The 14,476-nt window shown below is 38.7% G+C and overlaps 1 non-coding gene across 1 annotated transcript; it reads left to right on the forward strand.

Moving 5' to 3' along the window:
- The first annotated feature begins 14,157 nt into the window (after positions 1-14,157).
- Positions 14,158-14,264, forward strand: LOC120236948. Its single transcript, XR_005529813.1, has one exon. It is a non-coding gene; the product is annotated as a U6 spliceosomal RNA (small nuclear RNA).
- The last annotated feature ends 212 nt before the right edge of the window (positions 14,265-14,476 follow it).

Genomic DNA, 14,476 nt, shown 5'->3' on the forward strand with positions numbered 1-14,476 from the left:
GCGCCCCTAGTTTAAGCTTCTTAATTGCATTGTTCTGACCTGTATCATTCCTTACTTTTAGTCTGCTGATTTTATCAATTTCTGAGATAATTACATTAAAATGTTAATTACATGTGTTGACTTAAATAATTCTCCCTTCTGTACTATCGCTTCTTGTACTTTTAGGGTATTTTTTAGATGTATATATGTTCATGACAATTATATCTTCTTGCTCTGCTTATTCCTTTTGTCAGGATGTAACATCTCTCTTTGTTCCTTAATATATTTCTTGCTGATAGTACTATTTTATTGGATATTAAAATCACTTCGCATGTTAAAAGTATGATGTCTTCAGCTACCTTCACTAGAATACATTTGAGGTGGTATCTAATTCCTTATCCCACCTCCTTCCAATTCAAACTCAATATATAAATCCAATATATAATATTATATTGAATACATACAGAGAAATAAATGTATGTATATATGTGTGTTTATTAACGCATATGTCTATATAATACATTAGTATAAATACATAGATTTCTTAGCTCTGCCAAGAGAGGACCTAGAAGTAGTGACACCTGGTGGCAATTGCACACCTAATTCCAACATCCTGCTTTCCAAATACCCATTCTCCAATGAAAGGAAACAGGGCTTTTAGAGTGATCAGGACAAATATAATATCTGATTAGTTTGAAGTATTTTATAATGCCAGAAAGTACAGATGTGTTTAAAAAATGGTGGCATGTTAGGGGCACCTGAGTGGCTTGGTCGTTAGGCAGCTGGCTTCAGCTCAGGTCATGTTGTCATGGCTGAAGAGTTTGAGCCCTACGTCAGGCTCTGTGCTGTCAGTGCAGAGCCTGCTTCAGAGCCTCTGTCTCCCTCTCTCTCTGGCCCTCCTCACATGCTCTCTCTCTCAAAAATAAACAAACATTAAAAAAAAATTTTAATGGTGGCATGTTAAAAGGACACAAAATTCATCCTGAAAGAACTTCCAATGCCTAAAGCCAGAACAAAGTAAGCAACAAAATAAATAACAATAATATTGGGTCATAACCCAAAGAACAGAATTAATATGTATGAGACCATATGCTATAAATAAGTAATTGAATAAATAAGTTGGGGAGAAGGGATAACTCTTCCTTTCAGAAAACATAAGTTAATAAAGATAGAAATCACTATAAGAATACCACTGGACTCAGAATTACTATTCTGAGGATCATAATTCTCCAAAGGCAGGGATTGCCCACTACAATATTCACATTTCCCCAAGGCAATATATTTTGGTTATTGTGTCATTCAAGGCCTTACCAGGCAACATCTTATATTAAAGGAGTTAATGAGGGACTACATACAGAGATTTGGGCAAGCCTAAGGGAACCAATAAGGAGAAGCATCCCAAGCCATGGGTCTGAAAGGCCAAGGGGAGGGTACCATAGACCCATAGAGAGATGGAGCCTCAGATGCAGGGTTGTCTTCCAGGGGCTGTAGTTGTGGGGAAACGAACCCCCTGCCAAAACTGTGGTGATACAAACAGGTCATGGGGAAAAGTAAATACCCAACCTCTCCCTCTCCTCCCCTCTGATCTCCCCTAGAGCTTCACATTGACCAAACCCAACCAGAAGCCAAAATACAGAAGCTTACAGAGCTGAGCCTCGTAGATCCCACAATAGAGCAACAAGCATAGAGAAAACTATACTGAGAGAAAAACTGGAGAGTATGTTTACATGGGTCAGGAAAAGAAAATCATGAATTTTAAATTCATTTATATGTTTTGTGGGTTGAATTGTGTCCTCCAAAAAGATATGCTGAAGGCCTAATTCCCATTACCTCAGAATGCAACCTTATTTGGAAATGAGGTTATTGCAGATATAATTAGTTAAGATGAGGTCATACTGGAGTAGAGCTGTCCTTTATCCAATATGACCGGTGTCTTTAGGGGTAGAACATTTGCCTGCAATATGACCGGTATCTTTAAAAAAATAATAATGGAGAAGAGACACAGAAACAGACACACAGGGGAAATGTCATGTGACCAAAGACACGGAGACAGAGTGATGTGTCTTCAAACAAAGGAACACCAAGGATTGCCAGCAAATGCCAGTAGCTAGAAGAGGCAAGGGAAGACTCTCCCCCAAAACTTTTCAGAGGGAGAGTGGCCCTGCCAACACCTTGATTTTGGACTTCAGTCTCCAGTACTGTGAGACAACACACTTCTATTGTATTTAAACTTCCAGTTTGTAGCACTTTGCAATAGCAGCCCTAGAAAACAAATACAACATGTTTATGTGAATTGCAGGGGAGATCATGAATTTTCATTTCCATCACACAGAAAACTTTTGATTTAGTGAAACCCACAACTTTCCCAACAGTCTTTGTATTTCATTTTTGGATCACAACATTTGAAAAAAAATAAACAAATGATTTCAGAGATTTCTTTTTAAACCATCTCCTAGGTCTTGCATGTACATCATCAATGCTATACAATGAGCATTGATACTGACATAGACTCTTACAGAATCCTTTGCTTCAAAGAGCAAACTGTCGTTCATGTATTTCATTTACAGAAAATGGGCTGATACATTCAACATTTCAACAACTAAGATCATAATAAAATGGCTTTGTACATTTACCCACAAATAACCAGTAAATTAAAATTTTTTTTAACAGTTTGCAAGCAGAAGTTAATAAATTTTAATATATCACAGTTATCCTCACCCTTTCTTTGATGAGATGTTACTCTTACTATCCCATGTGTCGTCTGATATGTGACAGCATAGCTGAAAGACAGCAAGCTGTTGACAGAGAACTGAGACGACCAGGCTGTGCCCGCTACCATTTGGGAAGAATCAAAGAGCAGAAAACTGCAAATCAAGAGGGAAACCAACCATGCTTTTAAGATTTCTCAATAGACTGTCATCTGCTGGTTGGGAGGTCACATTTATGTATGACCTTGTTTCCTCTTACTATGCCAATGAGAGATAAAAACAGGTGTGTTTGGGTGCATATCCGATGGTGTAGGCTGTGTCTCATGTTCTTGTCCCAACTCTGTCACTGTACAACTACATGACCATGAACCAATCATGAAGTCTCTCTTGACTTTCATTTCTTCAGATGGAAAATAAAAGATCTAGGCCTACTTCTGCTATGGGACAATTCTGGAAGTGTTTCTTTGTCAGACATCAATGAGGTAAGGCCCATTATTAAATATTTTTAATAAATGATATACAAATCTCTGATCTGTGAACATTGTTGCAATACATAAGGAGTTCGGGAATTATCATGTGCATGGATTAAGACACTTAAGAAATGATTCAGATGGAGCAACAGACCTGCCCTGGATGTAGGATCACTGAGAGTATCTTGTCAGGGCAGTCATGAGTTCAGCCAGGAGCTCTTTCTCTGTTCCCAGCTTCCCCCTGTCTTTAGGAACAGGCTGTCAACTGATAAGTCTGCTTTTCTAAGATCATATCACCTTCACTAGTTGAGTTCAGAACACGGTAATAGAAGCCCTTTGGCTTTGTCTAAGTCTTGATATCCTTGGCTTTTACTTCTTCTCCCTGAATTAATTGGACTAACCAGATGCAAACTCAGGAGGCTTCAGGCCTCTTAGGCTAGCCTGAGGCTAGCTAACAGAGACTGTAAGTGGATGCAACCGACATCTATTAAATTTCCTCCCTGTTCACATTACTGTATTTCAAAGTCCTCTCCTCCACTGCCTTTGTAAATGTGTTTTCCCCTGCATGTTGGAAGGTCAGTGTATCTAATTAGTTTTCATAACTATCAGTTGTGATGGTTTAGTAGTAAGAGAAAAACAACTCAAGATAAAATGGTTTTAGCAAAGTAAGACCTTTGTTTTCTCACATAAGGGAGTACAGAACTAGCTTCGGGCAAGCCTATACCTGGGGCTCACATGATGTTTTCAGATCTTGGAGGCATGAAGAGTGTCACAGAAGTGTCACCCAAGAGAAACATCTAATATAACCCCAAGGGGTCAGGCTTCCTGGAGCAGGTGACGTTACTAAATCCTGAAAGGTGAGCAGGATGAATTATACAGAAAAGATGGAAATTGGGGGAAGGAGAAAAGGACATCCCTGGCAGACATGGAGCACATGGTGAGGTCTGGAGGCAAGAGAAAGCAAAGTTTCCTTAGGGCATGGCCAGCCCTTCAAATGGCTGAAAGGTGGGAGAGGTGAGAACTAGTGCTGTGACAATAAGCAGAATATAGATGACATTGGTCTTCTGTCACACTGAAAATCTGAGCTTTATCCCGAAGGCTCTGGGAAAGCACTGAATAAATAAGGACAGCTTCAAAAATAGAAGGTATCATGAAAACTGAGACTAAAGCAACATGAAATGAAGAACAGGCAGCCCTATCATCCGGTCTAATGATGATGGTAGTTTAAGGTAAAAGTAGGTATATAAATATCTGCTCCTGAGAACTGCTTTCCCCAGTCACTTTCACTTTAACTGCTTCTCTAGAATTTATCAAATCATAGTCTACTAGTAGAATATTTTTTAAATTACTATAATGGGAGTAATAGTAGTAAACAAAAGACTTTAGTCTGTGCCAAACAAGAATCCCCATGTGACAAGTAGGAATCAGCAATCCAAATTCATTGCCCCCCCCCCAAAAAAAGAGAAGAATTTATGGATAACCATGCAATGTATAATCCAAGCTGTGACAGTTTGTTAAAAACCAGGTTTCTTGAGTTGCAATTTATATACAGTAAAATTTGCTAATTTCAACTGTTGGTTTTGTTGAGTGATGGTAAATGGCTAAAGTGATGTAACGCCCACCATAGTCAAGACATAGTGCCACCAGTGGCCCTAAAATTTCCTCACAGCCCTTATCAATTAGTCTTCTCATCCCGTCCTTCAACTCTGGCAACCACCGATCTTCTCTCTGTATAATATTGACTCTTCTAGAATTTCACAGAAATAGACTCACATAAATATAGCCTTTTGTGCTTGGCTTCTTTCATTAACTTTTGAGATTCACCTACGTTGTTAATTTCAGTACTTTTTTTTTTATTGGTGAGTAATAATTCATTGTTTGGAGATACCATCAGTTAATGTTTATTATTTTCCCGCATGGATAACTAAGTGTGCCAGCACAGTTTATTGTAAAGACTATTCTTTCTCCATTGAATTATTTCAGACGTTTTGTGGAAAAATCCATTAATTTTACATGTTTGTCTATTTCTAGACTAAGTTCTGTCCCTTTGATCTGGGTGTCTAAATTTATGCCAATACTACACTGTTTTGTTTACTGTAGCTTTGTAGTAAGTCTTGAAATTAGGTAGTGTGACTTGTCCAACTTTGTTCTTTATTTTCAAAATGATTTTTTCAGGGTGCCTGGGTGACTCAGTCAGTTGAGCATCTGACTTTGTCTCAGGTCATGATCTCATGGTTCATGGGTTCGAACCCCAGGTTGGGCACTGTGCTGACAGCAAGGAGCCTGGAGCCTGCTTCAAATTCTTTGTGTGTGTGTGTGTCTCTGTCCCTCCCTCGTTCACACTCACTCTCTCTCTCTCAAAAATAAACATTAAAAAAATTTTTTTAAATTATTTTGTCTATTCTACCTCCTTCACAATTGAATATAAATTTACCATCAATTTGTCCATTTCTACAAAAAAAAATTCTACCAGTACACTGATTGGAATTGCACTGAATCAATAAATAGATTGGAGGAATATAGTAGCCTAAATAATAGCCACCCAAAGAACCTGTAAATGATGCTTTGTATGGCAAAGACTTTGTACATATGATCAAGGATCTTGAGATGGGGAGATTATCTTGCATTATCTAGGTGGGCCCTAAAAGCAATCACGTGTATCCTTATAAGAGGAAGACAAGGGAAGACTGTAGACAGAAGAGAAGCAGAGAGACTAAGATTTGAGTGATGGAGCCACAAACCTAGGGATTACAGCAGCCACCAGAACCTATGAGAAGCAAGAAGCAATTTCCCCTACAGCCTCTGGAGGGAGTGTGGTCCTGCCAACACCTTGCTTTCATCCAGAGAGATGGATTTCAGATTTTAGGCCCCCAGAATTGTGAGAGAACTTCCCTCATTTTAAGCCACCAAGTCTGTGGTAATTTGTTGTAGCAGCTATAGAGATCTAATACAGGGAAAATTAACATCTTAATAAAAATGAGCTTTCCAGTCCATGACAATGTAATATGTCTCCATATTTAGGTCTTCTTTCACATCTTTCAACAATATTTATAGTTTTAAATGCACCAATCGTTCACATATTCTGTTAAATTTATCCTATATCTTACACGTTTTGGGAGGCTATTATAAATATTTTTAAAATGTCAACTTGTAGTTGTTTATTTGCAGCCCATAGCATTATGACTGATTTTTGTATATTAACCTTGTACCTTGTGACCTTGCTAAATTTATGTATTAGTTCTGGAAGCTATTTTGCTGATTCCAAAGATCATGTCACCTATGAATAAAAAGTTTTACTTCTTTCTCTCCAATAGATCTGTCTGTTCCTGCCCCTCACTCCTAATTGCTTTGGCTGGGAACTGTAGTATAATGTTGAATGAAACTGTCAAAGCAATGATTGTGATTATAACACTGCTAAGCTTGGTAAGAAAAGAAATAAGGTCATGGGATGGGAGTGATGAATTTAAGTAAAATGAAGAAATAAGCCCATGGGAACACCTCTTGACTGTGTGACTTTGGAGGCCAGGAAAGCTTACATTCTTGGTCCTGTGGGACTGTTAAAATCGATGTCACCCAGAAAGGAGCTCATACTCCTATCTGATACCCTGATTAAAAAGGTGCTATCATGGAACATCTCTACATTGCCTGGCTCTGGTGGCCAGTGGGGCTTATGCTCTGGGTCACAAAACACATCTCCATAAATTTAAAAGGACTGAAATCCTATCAAGTATCTTTTCTTACCACAATGGTATGAAAGTAGAAATTAATTACTTGAAGCAAGCTGGAAAAGCCACAAATATGTCGATATTAAACAACATGCTACTGAGCAACCAATGGGTCAGAGAAGAAATCAAGAGAAAATTGAAAAATACCTTGAGAAAACACAAATGGATCTATAACATACCATAATTTGTGGGATACAGCAAAAGTAGTTCTAAAAGGGAAATTCACAGCGATAAATGCCCACTTCAGGAAACAAGAAAAGCCTCAAATAAACCTAACTTTACACCTAAATGAATAGAAAAAGAAGAAAAGACCCAAAGTTAGTAGATGGAAGGAAATAAAGATTAGAGCAAAAATACATGAAATAGAGACTAAAAGGATGATATAGTAGATCAATGAAACCAAGAGCTGGATTCTTGAAATGATAAACAAAATTGATAAGCATTTAACTAGACTTACCAAGAAAAATCAGAAGATTCATATAAATAAAATCAAAAAGTCAAAGAGGCAAGGATACAACTGCTACTATAGAAATATAAAGGATAACTAGAGACTACTATGAACAATTAAATGCCAACAAAATGGACAACATAGAAGAAGTAGATAAATTCCTATAAACATATAACCCACAAAAAAGGAATCATGATAAAATAGAAAATCTGAACATACCAATTACTAAACAAGAGATTAAATCTGTAATCAAAAACCTCCCAACAAACAAAAGTCTAGAACCAGACTGCTTCACTGGTAAATTCTACCAAACATTCAAAGAATTAATACCAATTCTTCTCAAACTCTTCCAAAAAATAAAAGAGTGAGCTCTTCCAAAATCATTTTATGAGGCCAGCATCACCCTGAAACCAAAACGAGACAAGAATGCCAGAATAAAAAAAAAAAATTACAGTCCAATATCCCTGATGAACATAGGTGCAAAAATCATTGACAAAATATTAAGAAAATGAATTCAACAATATATTAAAAGATCATACACCATGATCAAGTGGGATTTATTCCAGGGATGCAAGGATGGTTCAAGATCTACAAATCAGCCAATGTGATGTGTCATATCATAATATGTTATAACAACCAAATGAAGGATAAAAGTCATATGATCCTCTCAATAGATGCAGAAAAATCATTTCTCAAAATTCAACATCCATTTATAATAAAAAAAAAAAAACCTCTCAACAATTGGGTATAGAGGGAACATACCTCAACATAATAAAAGCCATACATGGCAAGCTCACAGCTAATGTTGTACTCAATGATGAAAGCTGAAAATATTTCATCTAAAATCAGGAACTAGACAAGGATGCCCACTCCAACCACCTTATTCAACATAATATTGAAAGAAATTGTAAACATAAAGATATGCTCAGGGATTGGAAGAATCAATATTGTTAAAATGTCTATAATACCCAAATCAATTTACAGATTCAGTGCAATCCCTATCTAAATTTCATTGGCATTTTTCAAAAAACTAGAGTGACTAATCCTAAAATTTTTATGCACACACACACACACACACACACACTACAAATTAGCACAAAGTAATCTTGAGAATTAGCAAAGCTAGAGGCATCATGCTTTCGGATTTCAAACTATATTACAAGGCTATAGTAATTAAAAGAGTATTGTATTGGCATAAAAAGACACATGGGGCCCCTGGGTGGCTCAGTCAGTAAGCATGGAACTCCTGATTTTGGATCAGGTCATGATCTCACTGTTCATGAGATTGAGCCCTGGCGTCGTCGGGCTCTGTGCTGACAGCTTAGAGCCTGAAGCTTGCTTCAGATTCTGTCTCTGTCTCTCTGCCCCTCCCCAACTTGTGCACGTGCATGGGCTCGCTCTCTCTCTCTTAAATATAAATAAAACATTTTTTAAAAAAAGACACATAGATTGGGGGCACCTGGGTGGCTCAGTCAGTTAAGCATCCGACTTTGGCTCAGGTCATGATCTCACAGTTCATGATTTCGAGCCCAACATATGGCTCTCTGCTGTCAGTGGAGCCCACTTTGGATCCTCTGTCTCCCTATCTCGCTGCCCCTCTCTGACTTGTGTGCAAGCGAGCTTGCTCTCTCTCTCTCCCCTTTCTCTCTCTCTCTGTCTCAAAAATAAACACTTAAAAAAAAAAGACACATAGATTAGTGGAACAGTATAGAAAGCCTAGAAATAAACCCACACAAATATGGTCAACTAATTTATAATAAAGGAGCCAGGAATATGCAGTGGGGAAAGGCCAATCTCTTTAAATAGTGTTGAGAAAAGCGGACAGCCACATGCAAAAGATTGTAACTCGACCACTGTCTTACACCATGTACAAAAATTAACTGACAGTGGATTAAAGACTTGAAAGTAAGACCTGAAAGTCCCAAGAGAAAACATAGACAGTAAACTCCTTGACGAAGGTCTTGCTGATTATTTTTTAGTCTGACACCAAAAGCAAAAGTAACGAAAGCAAAAACAAATAAATGAACTGCATCAAACGAAGAAGCTTCTTCCCAGCAAGCAAAGGAAACCATCCACAAAATGAAAAGGCAATCTACTCAATGAGAGAAAATATTTTGCAAATCATATATCTCATAACGTACTTACACCGCAAATATATAAAAAACTCATCTGAGATCACTTACATGTGGAATCTAAAAACAAAACAAACAAAGCAAAAGAGAAACAGACTCAAATACAGATGAGTCTCAATGCATAAATACAAATACAGACTCAGAAAAAATACTGGTGGTTGTGAATGATATTTTTTATGAATGATATTTGTCCTCTCTTTAGTTCCATACTAATCTTTTTGGTTCCATTTGTAACCCCTTAATAAGAAATAATTTTGCTTGTTATAAAAAATTATCAAACATACAGTTTCTTGAATTGAGTCATTCTGTCGATGGTTTTATAAAATTTCATTCTGTGAGTAATAGTTCCTGTTTTCTCAAGGTTTGCCGTGGCTCTGGACGCTGGCCCCTGTGAAGGTGTGCAGGCAGAGCCAAGGATGTGTGTCTTACAGTCTTTGCTTACACAGCATAAAACCCAAAGGACCATGAGAGCCTTTTCACATTTCATTCCCTGGATCAGAGTCCTACCCATTTGCGCAGAAACTACACCATCAACCGTCACCGGATCTCTAAAATGTGACGTTCCTCCCAAAACTATTCCTTCAACAGATACAATCGATACTATTTATATAGAATTCCATGGTTGGGCCTATTCCTCTGAGAATCAAAAAAGAAAAAAAAAATGAGGAAAAGGAGAAGAAAAAGCAATGAGCTATATCCAGAAGCTTGCTAAATGATGAAACCAGCAAACTCCACAAACGTGCTGGGATGATGCTTGGCTTTCACGCCTCCTGGGCCCCTTGTTACCATCTCTCTCAGTATGTCCTCCTCCTTCTTCCCTGACATAGACCTTGTATCAACACACAGCAAAGCATTCACTGAAACAGCTCAAGGGTTATTTATGTTTTAATCAGACATTTTCTTTTTGGTGAATAAAGTCTTCCAGACACAAAGATCTCAGATCTCTAGGGTGAAATTCCAGAGCACTAGTAGATAGCGAAGAACAAATTTTGGGCCAAATATCTAGCATGTATTAGTACGTATTAAATGACTGAAAATATCAAGATGGCGATGCTGGAATAGTACCCAGACTGGCGCGTTTTGGTGGACATAATTGATGGAAGATCAGTGAGTCCTTGAAGGAAGTACTCCAAAGTTCCATAGAGCCAACTTGAACTCGGACTAATATCCTTTCATCAGTTATGTGGTAACAACTCCGAGAGGAAAACAAAAGCTAACTTTTACAAATTCTTCTTCTTCCTTTTCTCCCTAGGCACAAACATAGTGCTATGGAATGTTTGAGAAAATATTTACCAAATGGCCAAGCATCTGTCAGTGGATCAGCCAGATAGGCTGACATCAACATCCAAGGAAGGGCAGGAGTCATGGGGTGGCTATGAGTCAGGGTGTCCCCATCTCCTAGCCAGATGACCCCCCACATCCTCTGAATCTACTCTAGAGCCACATTTGCTCTTGCAAACACCTCATCCCAGAGTGGCTACAAGGGGGTCGAACTTGAATAGAAAATGCTTGCCCTGCTGTTTCCTCTGGAAGCTGGACACAGCCAGCTTCTGCAGTAGACAAATCGTTATGATCAAAGAGAGAGGAACCTGCTCCCTGGCCTTCTGCACCTGGGAAGGAAGAAGAGCTTTATCTGAGGTTGCTGCCACAGACAGAAGTGCCCACCAGGAGGAGCACACGATGCATTCATTACCCACAGGAGGCACGCATGGACTCTGGCCTGCTTGTAGACTGCTTTATGGAGCATTGTATTGCTGGGTCCAGCCAGCAAGAGGCTCAGGAGAGTTAGGGAGTGGTACCTGGAGAGAATCCGGTTCTCACCTCGCACAGGGAGAAGAGAAGAAAAGGAGAATTCCATGTTAGTGACTTCTCCATGTACCTAGAAATAAGACAGGGAGGGACCGATCCACAAATGTAAACAGTGGTTATCTTTGCCTGGTGGGATTATCAGTGATTGCTATTACTTTATTTTTGCCTGTATCAGTTTTCTACAGTGATTATATATTACTCTTAAAAGGGGATAGGTGGTGGGAAATGTTCTCTAAATGTCTCCTACTTCATGCACTGGAGAACATTAGCTCATTAACCCTCACCCAACAATTCTCTAAGGTAGGAAAACCCACATCACCATCTTTTTGCAAATAAAGAAAATGAGGCCCCAAACGTCATCATTCTGCACTGAGTTATACTACCCCCGAGTGAGCTGATGTCACAGACAAGCCCTTTGCATGATGGCTAATATAGCCACCCACTGCCCTGAAGCTCTCTCCCACTCTCCACCCCACCACCTGTGACCTGCTGAAGGTTGCTGCTCATTGTTCAATCAATGGGTACTTGACCAGAGAAGGCAGCATCCTTTATTCTGAGACTCAGGATTTATACCCAATGATCAAGACGTACAGCATGGCTTGCTCTCTCCTGCTTATGGCCTCCCTTTGAAAAGAGAAATCTTAGAAACTAGAAGAGGTTAACCAGTTTGCCCAAGATTGTACAGCTAGCAAGTGGCATAGCTACTACGTAGACCGTAGACCTGACATTCTGACTGTAGAGATCTCACACTTAACCATTGGATTATACTCCCTCAATAATAGTCAAGATTCATTCAAAACAATACAAGTGTGGAATTCTCATCTGGCATACCACCAGAGCTGGGGGAATCTCTTTGCTCTTGACTTGCACTAGCCGATGTGAGTCAGAAGCACTGGAGATAAGAAGATAGCATGAACGGGAGATTGGTCACATCCAAAAGAATTAAGCAAATGCATTGAGGATGATGGAAGTCAGTCTTGTCACCATTGAAGAAGGGAGGTACAAATATGGAAAAGGCAAGACTCATGTGATATTGAATTATAATTAGGGTCATTGGCATGAATGTAGGGTTTCTAAAATATATTGTTACAGATACGGATAACACATGTATATGTGTGTATGTGTGTATATAGCTCTACCCACTGAGAGGACCCAGATTTGATGACAGTCTGGCAGCACTGAGCACTTTTAATGCCTAAATCCTGATTTCTAAATACCATTCTCAACTAAAAGGAGCTAGAGCTCCTGGCAGACATAGCTGACTCCAGGATTGGGGCAGGGAAAGCATCAGATGAGTCCGAAATCTCTTATTGCAGAAATAAGGAAGTTCTCCAAGAATCACGGTACCTACCAAAAGTCACAGGAGTTTGGGAAGGCTCTCAGTGCTCAAGCTGGGCCAGCTTGAGCATCATAGTAAATAATACTAGTAATGGATTCTAACTCATTTAATAAAATAGGAATCCACAGATCCATGCTGATATAAATAAATAAGAAGAGGAAACACTACCCTATGACAACTAATATGTGTAGAAGAAATGGTAGCACTATATAATTACTTATCCACAATGTTAATAGTAATTTGGACAGGAATAAACATCTCTGGATGCCACAAATAATGGATAAAGGTTTAATGAGGAACCAGGTATTTATACAGCCTTGAGGTATCTCCCCACAAAACACATATTAACATCTTAATGAATACTTACCAATACTTATTAATACCCCATCACAAAGTACTCATTAATTAACTTTACTGTGGAGAAACCTGACAGACACCATCTTAACCAAATGACAAAAGTCAGTGTCGCCATTAATAGGTTAAGTCAACATCATGTACCTGCTGATATTATGCACTGAGGAGAACACGTGGTCATATATGTGATACTCTTTTTTTTAATTTTTTAATGTTTTATTTATTTCTGAGACAGAGAGGGAGACAGTGTGAGCAGGGGAGGGTCAAAGAGAGAGGGAGACACAGAATCTGAAACAGGCTCCAGGCTCTGAGCTAGCTGTCAGCATAGAGCCCGACGCGGGGCTCGAATCCACGAACCATGAGATCATGGCCTGAGCTGAAGTTGGACACTTAACCGACTGAGCCACCCAGACGCCCCTATGTGATACTCTTGAGTTGCATTTGAATCCAATCATGACAAAACATGAGACAACTCCAGATTGAAGGACATTCTTCAAAGTAACTGACTAGGACACTTCAAAAATGTCAAAGTCACAAAAGATAAGATTATATAGCTTATTGCAGATTGAAGACAACCGAAGAGACATGCTCACTACATGCAGGGCACAATTCTAAAAGGTATAAAAGATGTCACTGTTACAGTCGGGGAGATTTGAGCAGGGATTTGGGCAGTGTCAATTTCCTGATTTTGACAGAGGTCCTGTGCTATGTAGGAAATGTTCTTGTTTTAAGAGTGTACACTTTGAAGCATGCAGACGTAAAGGAGCACTGCATCATTCGCAACTTAATTTCAAATGATTGAGATGAAAATGGAGAGATGAAAAATATGGTGGAATATCAACAATTGGTGAATCTGGGAATTCTGGCTTCTGTGTTCTATTCTTGAAATTGAAATTTTTCTAGGTCTGAAATTATTTTAAAGTAAAAGTTCCCCCAAAAAAGCGTATGATAAAATTCAACACTAACTTTTAGTTTAGCAAGGGAAATAAATACTACATGTGAAGAAGAAAGAGACACCAAGACAGAGAGACAGACACAGAGAGAGGGGAAGAGAGAAAGCTCTAGAGACTCATTATTTGAGATGATTTTCCATGTTTATGTACATACATAGGGGCTTTATTGCTGTTCTTAAAAATGGGATCATGTTGAACAAATGCATCTTGCTATTTTTTACTTAAAAATATATGTTAGCCGTGCTTGCTTCAGCAGCACATATACTAAAATTGGAACGATACAGAGAAGATTAGCATGACCCCTACACAAGGATGGCACGCAAATTTGTGAAGCGTTCCATATTTTTATCAACTGATGAATGGATCAAGAAGATGTGGTTTATTTATACAATGAAATACTACATGGCAATGAGAAAGAAAGAAATCTGACCATGTGTAACAACATAGATGGAACTCGAGGGTGTTATGCTGAGCAAAATAAGTCAGGCAGAGAAGGACAGATACCATATGTTTGCACATATAGGAGGATTAGGAGGAACTTAACAGAGGACCATAGGGG

This window comes from Hyaena hyaena, unplaced genomic scaffold (genome assembly GCF_003009895.1).
Source record: "Hyaena hyaena isolate Hyena2069 unplaced genomic scaffold, ASM300989v1 scaffold_165, whole genome shotgun sequence".
In the NCBI taxonomy this organism is placed as follows: domain Eukaryota; kingdom Metazoa; phylum Chordata; class Mammalia; order Carnivora; family Hyaenidae; genus Hyaena; species Hyaena hyaena.